Raw genomic sequence first — 12,542 nt, forward strand, 5'->3', positions numbered from 1 at the left:
TCCAGGATGGGAGATTGGGGTTTGGAATCACATTGTCCAGGATGGGAGATTGAGGCTTGGAATCACATTGTCCAGGATGGGAGATTGGGGTTTGGAATCACATTGTCCAGGATGGGAGATTGGGGTTTGGAATTACATTGTCCAGGATGGGAGATTGGGGTTTGGAATCACATTGTCCAGGATGGGAGATTGGGGTTTGGAATTACATTGTCCAGGATGGGAGATTGGGGTTTGGAATCACATTGTCCAGAATGTGAGATTGGTGTTTGGAATTACATTGTCCAGGATGGGAGATTGGGGTTTGGAATCACATTGTCCAGGATGGGAGATGAGTCACCACACCTCCACATGTGGGTGTATTAGACCCCACTCCATGCATCAAATTCATAAAAAAGTGCGGACTCTCTCATGTTCTCCCACGAACATCTCCCATACAAGCTCACAACTTGCGTTACGTTCTGTAGCCACTTTGCTAGAATGCTCTCCGCCTGGCATTAAACTACTAACTGACAATCTGACTGGCTCTGAAGACAAACATTTATGCTATGGAGTTCAATACATGTGGATAAACATGGACTTCCCCACTGCCCCTACCTATGGCTCTTGCCCACCTACTCCAACCCCCCGCCTTCAGTTCATGGAACCTGCCCCGATAAATGTCAGTGTTAATGTGTCTGACAAAAGAAGACTGGAACCAAACCTTATGTAAGAGACTGATTTAAAACTCACCCAAGTTAAACAAAAAGAAAATAACATGTCAGTGCTTTGAGCAAATGTTTTCTTTAGTTGGATCATTCGTCTTCCTCTTCACTTTCCTTTCAGTGGGCCCCTCTGTCCTGTGAATTGTACCAGCTCGATGGGGTGAGAATTATGTTTGTGTGTCTCTGCTCAAATCGCTGTACAAATAACCAGAATTAGGTTGCGTGAGGCAGAAAGGGCCATAGGGGTAAATGCCACACTGCTTCATTTTCTTTGTCAGTGGCTCCTGTTCTGTGTTTCGATCTGCCTCTTCCACCTGGATATGGCTGAGATCCTGGGAGTGCTTTCAACATTCCTGGAAGCTTTGAATACCGGCATAAGGGCAAGTGGATTGTGAATGCCAGCTTTTACACATTTCACCGGATTATATGAACAAAAGCAAGTCCAGGCCTTAAAGAAACCATTGTTGTGAATATACTGGTTAATGTTAAATTTCATGTACTATTGAATCTTATATGTCCATGGTCCCTTTCCGTGTTGAACACCAATTTAGTTCCCTCTTTAGTAGCTGAGAACCCATTGCGTGGCATTTTCAGTTGGCTGTACAGCTGTCAAAAATTGACCCCCCAGTGTGGAAAAGCTGTTTGTCTAACCTTTCTATCATTCCTTTGGTGATTACCTTAAATTGATGCCCTCTAATTACCAGCTCATTGAGCAATGAACATAATTTTTCCCAATTTATGCCATTAAAACTTTTCATAATTTTGAACACAAACATGCTCTGTTATTTTTATGCAGCCTTCCCACCCGTGACTAAAGTCTCCAGTTTCTGGTATCACCTCAGCGACTGCTTTCTGCAGTCTCCTCATGGCTGTGACATCTATCCTACAGTCATCGTCAGTTTCCAGAAGCTGGGAGTGTTCAAGGCTTTATTTAGGGTAACAGGAAGGTGATTGTTTGATTTCATTTCTTTAAACAAGGTCAGTAGTTCAAACCAGTACCATTGACTCATATTCCGCTTGGGAACCCTGCAGCCCAATGGTATCAATGTGGACTTCACAAACTTCAAAATGTCCCCCTCCCCCCACTGCATGACAAGACCAGTCCAGCTCGTCCCTGCCTCCCTAACCTGTTCTCCCTCTCACCCATCCCCTCCTCCCACCTCAAGCCACACCTCCATTTCCTACCTACTAACCTCATCCCACCTCCTTGACCTGTTCGTCCTCCCCGGACTGACCTATCCCCTGCCCACCTCCCAACCCATACTCTCCTCTCCACCTATCTTCTCCTCTATCCATCTTCAATCCACCTCCCCCTCTCTCCCTATTTATTCCAGAACCCTCTCCCCATCCCCCTCTCTGATGAAGGGTCTAGGCCCGAAACATTAGCTTTTATGCTCCTGAGATGCTGCTTGGCCTGCTATGTTCATCCAGCTTCACACTTTGTTATCTTACCATCGAGATGTAAGTTTTGGATTAAATTTATACCTCAACGTGTTCAAACTACTTGGTATGACTGCACATAGCTTTAATCCTGAAACTTAATTAGTTAAGTTAAATACAGTAGAGGTGGCAGGGCAGCTACAGTATGTGGGTAGTAGCAGACATTGCTGCAGCATATGGCAACCCCATCTACAGAAAGCATATGTAGTTCAAGCAACTTCAACTCTAAATCTTCAACTCTAAAACTCTGCACTTTTCTCCCACCTATCTGCTCTGCTATCCTCCCACTCTCACCGTCCCCCCATCTCTATTTATTTCGGAGACCCTTTTCCCTGCCCCATTTCTGACGAAGGGTCCAGACCAGAAACATTAGCTTTCCTCCTCCTCCGATGCTGCCTGGCCTGCTGTGTACATCCACACCTTGGTAATTTCAGCTCTAAGTTGTTGACCTGGAGTATGAGCTTCAGGCACTGCGAAGCACTGGGAGGGGGGTGTTACCTGGTCACTTTGCTTTAGTATGCAATCAGACCCCATCGGTTAGATACCCTTGGAGCCAGATATGGGGATCAAGAAGTTATCAATAGAAGCACCTCAGCCCTTTCCATTACCTGACATAGTCTGAAGTCTCACGACACCGGGTTATAATCCAATGGGTTTATTTGAAATCACAAGCTTTCAGAGCACTGTTCCTTTGTCACCTGATGAAGGGGCTATGGTCCGAAAGCTTGTGATTTCAAATAAACCCATTGGACTATAACCTGGTGTGGCTTCTGAATGTGTCCACCCCATCTCGACATCATTGTCTGATATGTTTGAAATTCTTGCAAGTTATGGGGATGAGTGTGATGCAATAGCTATTACAAAGAGATGGGGAAGATTCTTGCAGGAATTAAAGCAAGTGGCTGCAGAGATGGTGAATGTATTGGTTATAATTTTTCAAAATACCCTAGATTCTGAAAAAGGTACCCAAGGATTGGAAAATTACAAATCTAACAACACAATTCCAGAAAGGAGGGAGACAGAAAATTTAAGTCCTTGTTGAGATGAACCATAAAACAGATCCTCAAACAGTCTATTAGAATTAATACAGTAGAGAGCTAATGTTGTGAACTGTTGTAGGGGTGTGTTTTGGATGAGATAGCAAACTAAATCTTCATCTACACTTTTGGGGGGACATATTTGATACTTAGGCACTATTTCAAACAAAAAGTAAGGGAGCTATCCCCAGCCTCTCAGCCACTATCTATCAGTCATTTAATAAAAATACATTACCTGGTAGTTACCACATTGCTGTTTGTGGGAGCTTGCAATGTACAGTTTGGTTGACATGCATCAGAATACACAGCTAGAAGCCGCTTCAAAATTGCTTCATTTTTTAAATTCACTCATGAGATGTTGTCATCACTGGCTAGGCCAACAGTTATTGTCCAGAGAGCAGTTAAAAGAGAGAACATTGGCAGATGTTGATTAGGAACTAGAATAAAAGGTAAGATGGTAGATCATGGCAGATACTTGAAGAGCTATTTTGCAAGTCGCAACAATAATATATTCCTTTCAGGCTTCATGAGAAAAATACATCGTCTGTGGCTGGGTAAGGAAGTAAGGGTCATATTATTTTGGACTGTTACAGAAAGCTGGCAACAAATATTAAACCAAATAATAAAAATCCGTATGGCCATACAAGAAGTAATAGAGGAGCTACAATAAGTATTGGTCCCATTGAGGGTGAGAAAGGGAACTGAAGATTGAGAAACAAGGAATGGATCTGGGGTCACTTGGAGGTCAGACCAGGTAAGGGTGGCAGGTTCCTTCCCTACAGCCATCCAAAACAACAAATCCTGAAGGAAATCCTTAATTGCATGTGTGACTTATGGGAATGCATCATTTTATTTATTGTATGTAAATCCCAGAAGCCAAACCATTATTTTCTTCTTTGCTAAGTTTAGGGTGATTAGTCCTACACTGGGTGCGTAGGCCCATGTGATTAGTCCTACACTGGGTGCGTAGGCCCATGTGATTAGTCCTACACTGGGTGCGTAGGCCCATGTGATTAGTCCTACACTGGGTGCGTAGGCCCATGTGATTAGTCCTACACTGGGTGCGTAGGCCCATGTGATTAGTCCTTCACTGGGTGTGTAGGCCCATGTGATTAGTCCTAAGGTGGGTGCGTAGGCCCATGTGATTAGTCCTACGCTGGGTGCGTAGGCCCATGTGATTAGTCCTAAGGTGGGTGCGTAGGCCCATGTGATTAGTCCTACACTGGGTGCGTAGGCCCATGTGATTAGTCCTACACTGGACACGTAGGTCCATGTGATTAGTCCTAAGGTGGGTGCATAGGCCCATGTGATTAGTCCTACACTGGGTGCGTAGGCCCATGTGATTAGTCCTACACTGGGCGCGTAGGTCCATGTGATTAGTCCTACAGTGGGTGTGTAGGCCCATGTGATTAGTCCTAAGGTGGGTGCGTAGGCCCATGTGATTAGTCCTAAGGTGGGTGCGTAGGCCCATGTGATTAGTCCTACACTGGGCGCGAAGGCCCATGTGATTAGTCCTACACTGGGTGTGTAGGCCCATGTGATTAGTCCTAAGGTGGGTGCGTAGGCCCATGTGATTAGTCCTAAGGTGGGTGCGTAGGCCCATGTGATTAGTCCTACACTGGGTGCGTAGGCCCATGTGATTAGTCCTACGCTGGGTGCGTAGGCCCATGTGATTAGTCCTAAGGTGGGTGCGTAGGCCCATGTGATTAGTCCTAAGGTGGGTGCGTAGGCCCATGTGATTAGTCCTACACTGGGTGCGTAGGCCCATGTGATCAGTCCTACACTGGGCGCGTTGGCCCATGTGATTAGTCCTAAGGTGGGTGCGTAGGCCCATGTGATTAGCCCTACACGGGGTGCATAGGCCCATGTGATTAGTCCTACACTGGGCGCGTAGGCCCATGTGATTAGTCCTACACTGGATGCGTAGGCCCATGTGATTAGTCCTACGCAGGGTGCATAGACACATGTGATTAGTCCTACACTGGGTGCGTAGGCCCATGTGATTAGTCCTACGCTGGGCGCGTAGGCCCATGTGATTAGTCCTACACTGGGTGCGTAGGCCCATGTGATTAGTCCTACGCTGGGTGCGTAGGCCCATGTGATTAGTCCTAAGGTGGGTGCGTAGGCCCATGTGATTAGTCCTACACTGGGTGCGTAGGCTCATGTGATTAGTCCTACGCTGGGTGCGTAGGCCCATGTGATTAGTCCTACACTGGGTGTGTAGGCCCATGTGATTAGTACTACGCTGGGCGCGTAGGCCCATGTAATTAGTCCTACCCTGAGTGCGTAGGCCCATGTGATTAGTCCTACGCTGGGCGCGTAGGCCCATGTGATTAGTCCTACACTGGACGCGTAGGCCCATATGCTTAGTCCTACACTGGGCGCGTAGGCCCATGTGCTTAGTCCTACACTGGACGCGTAGGCCCATGTGATTAGTCCTGCACTGGACGCGTAGGCCCGTGTGATTACTCCTGCACTGGGCGCGTAGGCCCGTGTGATTACTCCTGCACTGGGCGCGTAGGCCCGTGTGATTACTCCTGCACTGGGTGCGTAGGCCCGTGTGATTACTCCTGCACTGGGCGCGTAGGCCCATGTGATTAGTCCTGCACTGGGCGCGTAGGCCCGTGTGATTAGTCCTACACTGGGTGCGTAGGCCCGTGTGATTACTCCTGCACTGGGCACGTAGGCCCATGTGATTAGTCCTTCACTGGGCGCGTAGGCCCATGTGATTACTCCTGCACTGGGCGCGTAGGCCCATGTGATTAGTCCTACACTGGGCGCGTAGGCCCATGTGATTACTCCTGCACTGGGCGCGTAGGCCCATGTGATTACTCCTGCACTGGGTGCGTAGGCCCATGTAATTAGTCCTACCCTGAGTGCGTAGGCCCGTGTGATTACTCCTGCACTGGGCGCGTAGGCCCGTGTGATTACTCCTACGCAGAGTGTGTTACCCTCCTTAGTAATGTGCAGCATTGTTTGTGTCACTTTACAAACTACATTAATGAGTTTGCACTGAAGGGCCAGCAGTCAACATTAGCTGCTTAAGGGTTCTGCCTTGTCCTGTAGCTTATAAACAAGCATCATAATCACTATGGGAGTTCAAAACCTGCCATTGACCGATGGAGTTTGTCACAAAAAAAATTATGAGTAACTTCTTATGTTTCCAATTCTTTGATCGAAAGGAAATATACCTGCTGGTGGGTTTGATCAGTAACATGTCGAGTATAGCATACATAGATGGCTTCATAGCTGAAACTTGCCATTTATTGTTGAAAATCTCCTCATGGTACTTTGATCATGCAAAATATGTTATCTGCATATTAGAATAAAACCTGCTTTCGTTTGGATTTTTGGGGTTTGGGGGGGGTGTGGATGGAGAGAGAAAGAGAGACAGGAGGGACAAAAAAGCTCGGTCTCTCTCAGATCGTTACATGGTCATTCCATCGAGCCTACTCTGAATCCCACAAGAGATGGAACCAGACCACAATGTAAATAGCGAGGCCAGTGCCAGGAAGAGGTTGCAACCTGTGCTCACTGCGGGTTGCTGCTCCCCTAGAGCCTGTTAAAAGTGAGGATTTCAGCTGAGCGCATTACCTGCTCCAGCACGTCTGCTTGTCTGTACAATACAGGGATGATGATCCTCATTCAAGCTCTGAGGCCGAAAGGACACAGCTGTATAATTCGCAATGATTCCTTTGCAAAAACAAAACCCAGGTTCAAAACTGACTGATGTTATTACAGCTGAATCCTGAGAAATACAAGCTCACTTTGCCAAGAATTGTTGCTACATGGATCTGGATTTCAATAAACGCCTAATTTAAAGGTGACATGCACCATAAAACTTCAGAGAACTTAAGCAGATCTGACTCAGACTGTGCTCCAACTATTTTTTATTATGAGGGGTGATACAGATTGCCCATTCCCCACACTGGGGAAGGAAGGAATATACTAACCAGAGACCTCACTCCTGATTCTTGTCCAGAAAATCCTCCTGTGCACTGTGCTGTAGTGAGGATTGATTGACGATCCAGTAAGAATCCTTAGCTGGACCCCATGGTTCAGGCTCATGTGGATAGGTGCACAGAGCCAGAATCTCGGTTTTGCATCCAAGTGCAGAGATAATTGTGAGTTGAAGTCCCACTCCATACATCTGAGCACAGCATGGAGGGCTGAAACCCTAGGGAGTACTGCATTGTTTCAGCTGCACCTTTTAAAAGGGACCTGAAGGAAAGATCATTTTGCATCAATTGAATGTAAAAACTCCCACGCCACTCCCCTGAAGGAAAGTTCTCCCTCGTGTTTCAGACAATACTTGCCCCTTATCAGTACACTGTCGGATATCCTGAATGTTGTGTAGGGTGTAGTATGAGTCCAAGTGTTTTTTGTTTTATCTTAACACATAGGTGACTCATGTTGCCTGCAATACTGCTTCCCAAAATGAATCAATGCCTTCAAGTGAAGAGGGAACAGCAAATAATTTTGGGGCTTGAGGATTACATCATGATTTTATAAAATTATACAAAGGTTGGATTCTGTCCAAAAACGTTGAATTCGGAACTGCGAGATATTGATCACATTTGCAGTGTATTTCTTTTAATCAGCCAACAGCAACCTGCTAGAGACCCAAAGGGGCAGATTAAGAGGGACTGGGTTCTACAGAATATTCTCATCCTTGAGCAACATAAAGCATTAGATTAGCAATGTAGATCACAGGAACATCACACTTAGGAGCAAGGGAAGACCTTTTGCTGTCTTGAGCCTACTCAGCCATTTACTATGATCATGGCTGGCCTGATTACATCACCTTCCAGTCTTTAACCTTTTAACCCTTTGCCTGTGAAAAGTCTATTTACCCCTCCCCTTAAAATATATATTCAAGGGTTCTGTTTCCAATGCCTTTGCAGAAAGAGATTTCCAAAGACTGTTGAACCACTGTGAGAAAAATATTCTCTTTGCATTTATCCTAAATAAATAATCCTTTTCTACACTCACTTCCTTAATTCTTTTTACATATCTCTAGCAACTCTTACTATCTGGTTTTTATATTTGTGTAGTTTTCTCTTGTACTGTAGCTTTTCTCTCCGTGTTAATATTTTATGTATTCCTTGCTGTTTTATATTAAATAATATTTTATAGTTTTGTAGTCTGTCCAAGCTTCTAAGCTGCCACCAATCTTTACTTATTTATATGGTTTTTCTTTAGGACTGACAAGATGACTGTTGATGTGTGAGTGATAATGGGAACTGCAGATGCTGGAGAATCCAAGATAATAAAGTGTGGGGCTGGATGAACACAACAGGCCAAGCAGCATCTTAGGAGCACAAAAGCTGACGTTTCAGGCCTAGACCCTTCACCAGAGCTTGTTGATCAGAGACAGTTGATGTGTGCTGGCTTTACTAATGTGAGAGACATAAGGATCCATTGCCAGGACTTGTTCCATTCCTGATAAGCAGGTGACGAGCAGCCAGGCTATGAAAGAATCAAGGAGCAATGCTTTGAATGTTGTTGGGACTTTTCCTTGGAGTTTGTGTCAGCCCTTAGCCACTTAACATTCACAGGAATATTGCAGCCAAAACTGAAGAGATGGAAAGTGGTACAGCCTGCATCAAGTCCTTCCAGCAACCTGTAAACGTAGACTGCACTGTCTGAAGACAGTCCCTGCATGGTTTGCCACCACATCAGCTCCCAGGGGTGACCATGACATTAGAGTCCACAGAAGCTGGTGGTCATTGGGGTATATTATTTCCTGGATGCCACTGTGTGTTTGCTGTGTCAGAACTTTGTCTTGTTCTTTTGATTATCTAATTTGCTTGATTCTCTTTTGCTCTAAAGTTGATATTGTTTGTTAGATTTGTAAGAGATGATCCTTGCTGGAAATAGCTCAATCTTCCACAGTGAAGGCACTAGATGCACTGTGTTGGACAATCATGTTGTCTGTCATGTTTCCTTGCAGCACAGTCCAGCACTTCAACAGAATGGTCCTCATCTTTTGCGTGCTCCTTCTTGGGCCCAAGCCATTTGTTCACTGTACAAATGTACAAATTTGATGTTGAAATCAAGTACGTTGAAGCCATCCTGTGGGACAATGGCTGTCCTGATCCAATCATTTCATAGAATCCCTACAGTGTGGAAGCAGGCCATTTTGGACCATCAAGTCCACACTGTCCTTGCTAAGAGTGTCCCACCCAGGCCCATCCCCCTACCCCATCCTTGCAACCTTGTATATCCCATGGCTAATCCACCCAGCCTGCACACCCCGAGACACAATGGGCAATTTAGCAAGGCCAACCCACTAAACCTGCACACTTTTGGATTGGAAGAGGAAACCAGAGCACCCAGGGAAAATCCACAAAGGCATGGGGAGAATGTGCAAACTCCACAAAGACAGTTGCTTGAGAGTGGGATGGAATGGAAGTTCCTGGTGTTGTGAGGGAGCAGCGTTAACTGTATATCACACAAACCTAATGCAAGGCCCTTAAGCAGTCACACGTGGTTCTGAAAATTGCCCAGATGTGCCTGGATTCCCTCCTGACTACTGTACCATTGGCTCTGTCACATCATCTCTCCAGTATGGTCCTTAACATATGACAATGTCTGATTTATTCTTGACTAATCCAGGGGCAGCTCTCCCAGGCATTAGTGAGGCAGACTTGGTAAGGCCAACAGGGCCTGGATTTGCTGCTGTTGTTGTCAACATCTAGATTGATGCCAGAAGTTTCACTCAGTTTCAGTTGTTTCTTTAGCCTTTGCAAAATGGTTTGATATAACTTGATGACTTGTCAAGTCAAGTGTCAACTCTCTTCCTCTGGATTTGAGGTGACCAGTTGGGGAGGCAATGGACTAGTGGTATTATTACTAGACTGTTAATCCAAAGAGTCCTGGGGATCTGGGTTCAAATCCCGCGATGACAGATGGTGTAATGTGAATATTCAAACAAAAATATCTGGAATTAAGAACATAATGATGACCATGTTTCAATTGTCAGGTTTACTCATGCCCTTGAGGGAAGGAAACTGCTGTGTTCTGGCCAACACGTGACTTCAGACTCACAGAAATGTGGTTCATTGTTAACTGCCCTTGGGGCAAATAGGGATGGTCAAAAAATGCTGACAGAGCCAGTGACTCCCCCATCCCATAAATGAATAAGAAAGAAAGCTACTATGGTCAGATTTGAGCAAATACACATCCCAAAAAAAATCATTAATAGTCTAGGATTATCATTCTAGTGACATTACCATAGGATCCCATACCACACTACCATCTCCCCGAATGTCAAAATGTATTTCTTATGCTGGGCCTTAGATGGAGCTGATTCCAGACACTACAAACTTAATGCTCCATAACTGATGTCAAACAGATTTACTTACTTGCTGCTGCTGGCATCAAGACATTAAAATTAAAGCACTGGAGGGAGTAATGAAATAGCAGTTAATTTGCTTGAACGAGGCATTATAACTCAATAAAGTGGAAATTAACATCCCATTTCACTACACTCCATTTACGACAATGATGTGTTGCTTTAATGAAATCATTTTAATATTAATTTATGTTTTGCAATGAGGCTGAGTACAAACGCAGAGGGAGCTTTAGTCCTTGCTGCTGGGTAACCTGAGCTAACTCTTGGCCCTTCTGTTGATCTATCACAATAAAAAACAATTAGATTTACAGGGGCCATCTTGACCCAAGGAATGCTTGTAAATCAGCCTTGTAAGATTTCTTGACTCACATCATTTAATTCATCAAGTTTTAAGTAAAAGCATTTTTTCCTATTTTCAAGTTGTTGGTTGGTTTGCTGAGCTGACTGGTTTTCTTGCAAACATTTTGTCTTGCTTCTAGGTGAGATTGTCAGTGTTGTGTAGCCTCCACTGAAGCGCTGTTCTTCTGTCCCACCCTGAATTTATATGGTCCAGTCTGCCACAGCATGACACCGTGACAGAGCGGTCCATATGAATTCAGAGTGGGGCAGAACAACAGCGCTTCAACGGAGGCTACACAACACTGACAATCTCCCCTCGAAGGGAGACAAAATGTTGGCAAGAAAACCAGTCAGCTCAACAAACCAACAACTCCAACAGCAACCTGAGCTACAGATCTTCGTTAAATTATTAAACACTTATTTTCAAATTTATCACTGTATGCTCGAGGGGGAGAGAAGACGATGTTAGCACACATACAATGGCAACTTGTATTTATATAGAAACAGGGAGCTAGTCATAGAGACACACAGCAGAGAAACAGACATTTCAGTCTAACTCATCCATCCAACCAGATATTCTAAATTAACAGTCACATTTGCCAGCATTTGGCCCATATCCCTCTAAGCCCTTTCTAATCATGTATGCATCCAGAAGCCTTTTAAATGTTATAACTGTACCAGCCTCCACCGCTTTCTCTGGCAGCTCATTTCATATATGCACCACCCTCTGTGTGAAAAAGTTGGCCCTTAGATCCCTTTTAAGTCTTTCTCCTCTCACATTAAGACTGTGTCATCTAGTTTTGGACACCCTTACCGTGGGGAAAAGACCTAACAAAAGCTGACACCAGGCCAAGGCTGGAGTTTTAAGACAGGACACCGAAAGCTTGGTCAAATGCTTCAAAGAAGAGATAGGGGCAGGGGTGTAAAAGTTTGTAGAGAGAATTCCAAAACCAGGAGAACATCAGAAACGAGTTTAATTTCTCTAGTCTGTGCTGCTGTACAGTGATAACATGGCTGATTTGCGGTCTAGGTCTGAAAACCCACCTTTGTCAGATATTCCATACCACCACAGGTTATCAAAAGCTAGCGTAGGAGGCCATGGGCATGGGAGTATCGTCCCAATCTCTAGACCAGCAACTGGGTTCCAGTCCCATACCTGGGCTAGTTAATCACAGACAGAGTTTCCACAATGTTATCCAATGGCTAGTAATCAAACTGGAAACCATGGGAAAAAGTGTGCTTGTGTAAACATTTTACGTTAAAAACTTAAATCCATTGCGTACCAATTGAGCATCAATTATGGAAGAGAGATTCGATCTTTTAACTTTTCTTTTATTTATTCATTTTGTGCAATGTGGGCATTACTGGCTGGCCAGCGTTTATTGCCCCTCCCTATTCATCCTTGAGAAGGTGGCGGTGAGCTGCATTCTTGAACTGCTGCAGTCCTCCAGCTGTGGGGTGACCCACAGTGCTATTAGGGAGGGAATCCCAGGATTTTGACCCAGCAACAGTGAAGGAACAGCAATATATTTTCAAGTCAGAAAGGTGAGTGGCTTGGAGGTGAATTTGAAGATGGTAGTGTTCCTATCCATCTGCTGCCCTTGTCCTTCTAGATGTATATGGCCTTAATTTTAGAAGATGCTGTCTGAGGATCTTTGGTTAATTTCT

The sequence above is a fragment of the Stegostoma tigrinum genome, chromosome 11 (genome assembly GCF_030684315.1).
Source record: "Stegostoma tigrinum isolate sSteTig4 chromosome 11, sSteTig4.hap1, whole genome shotgun sequence".
NCBI lineage: Eukaryota > Metazoa > Chordata > Chondrichthyes > Orectolobiformes > Stegostomatidae > Stegostoma > Stegostoma tigrinum.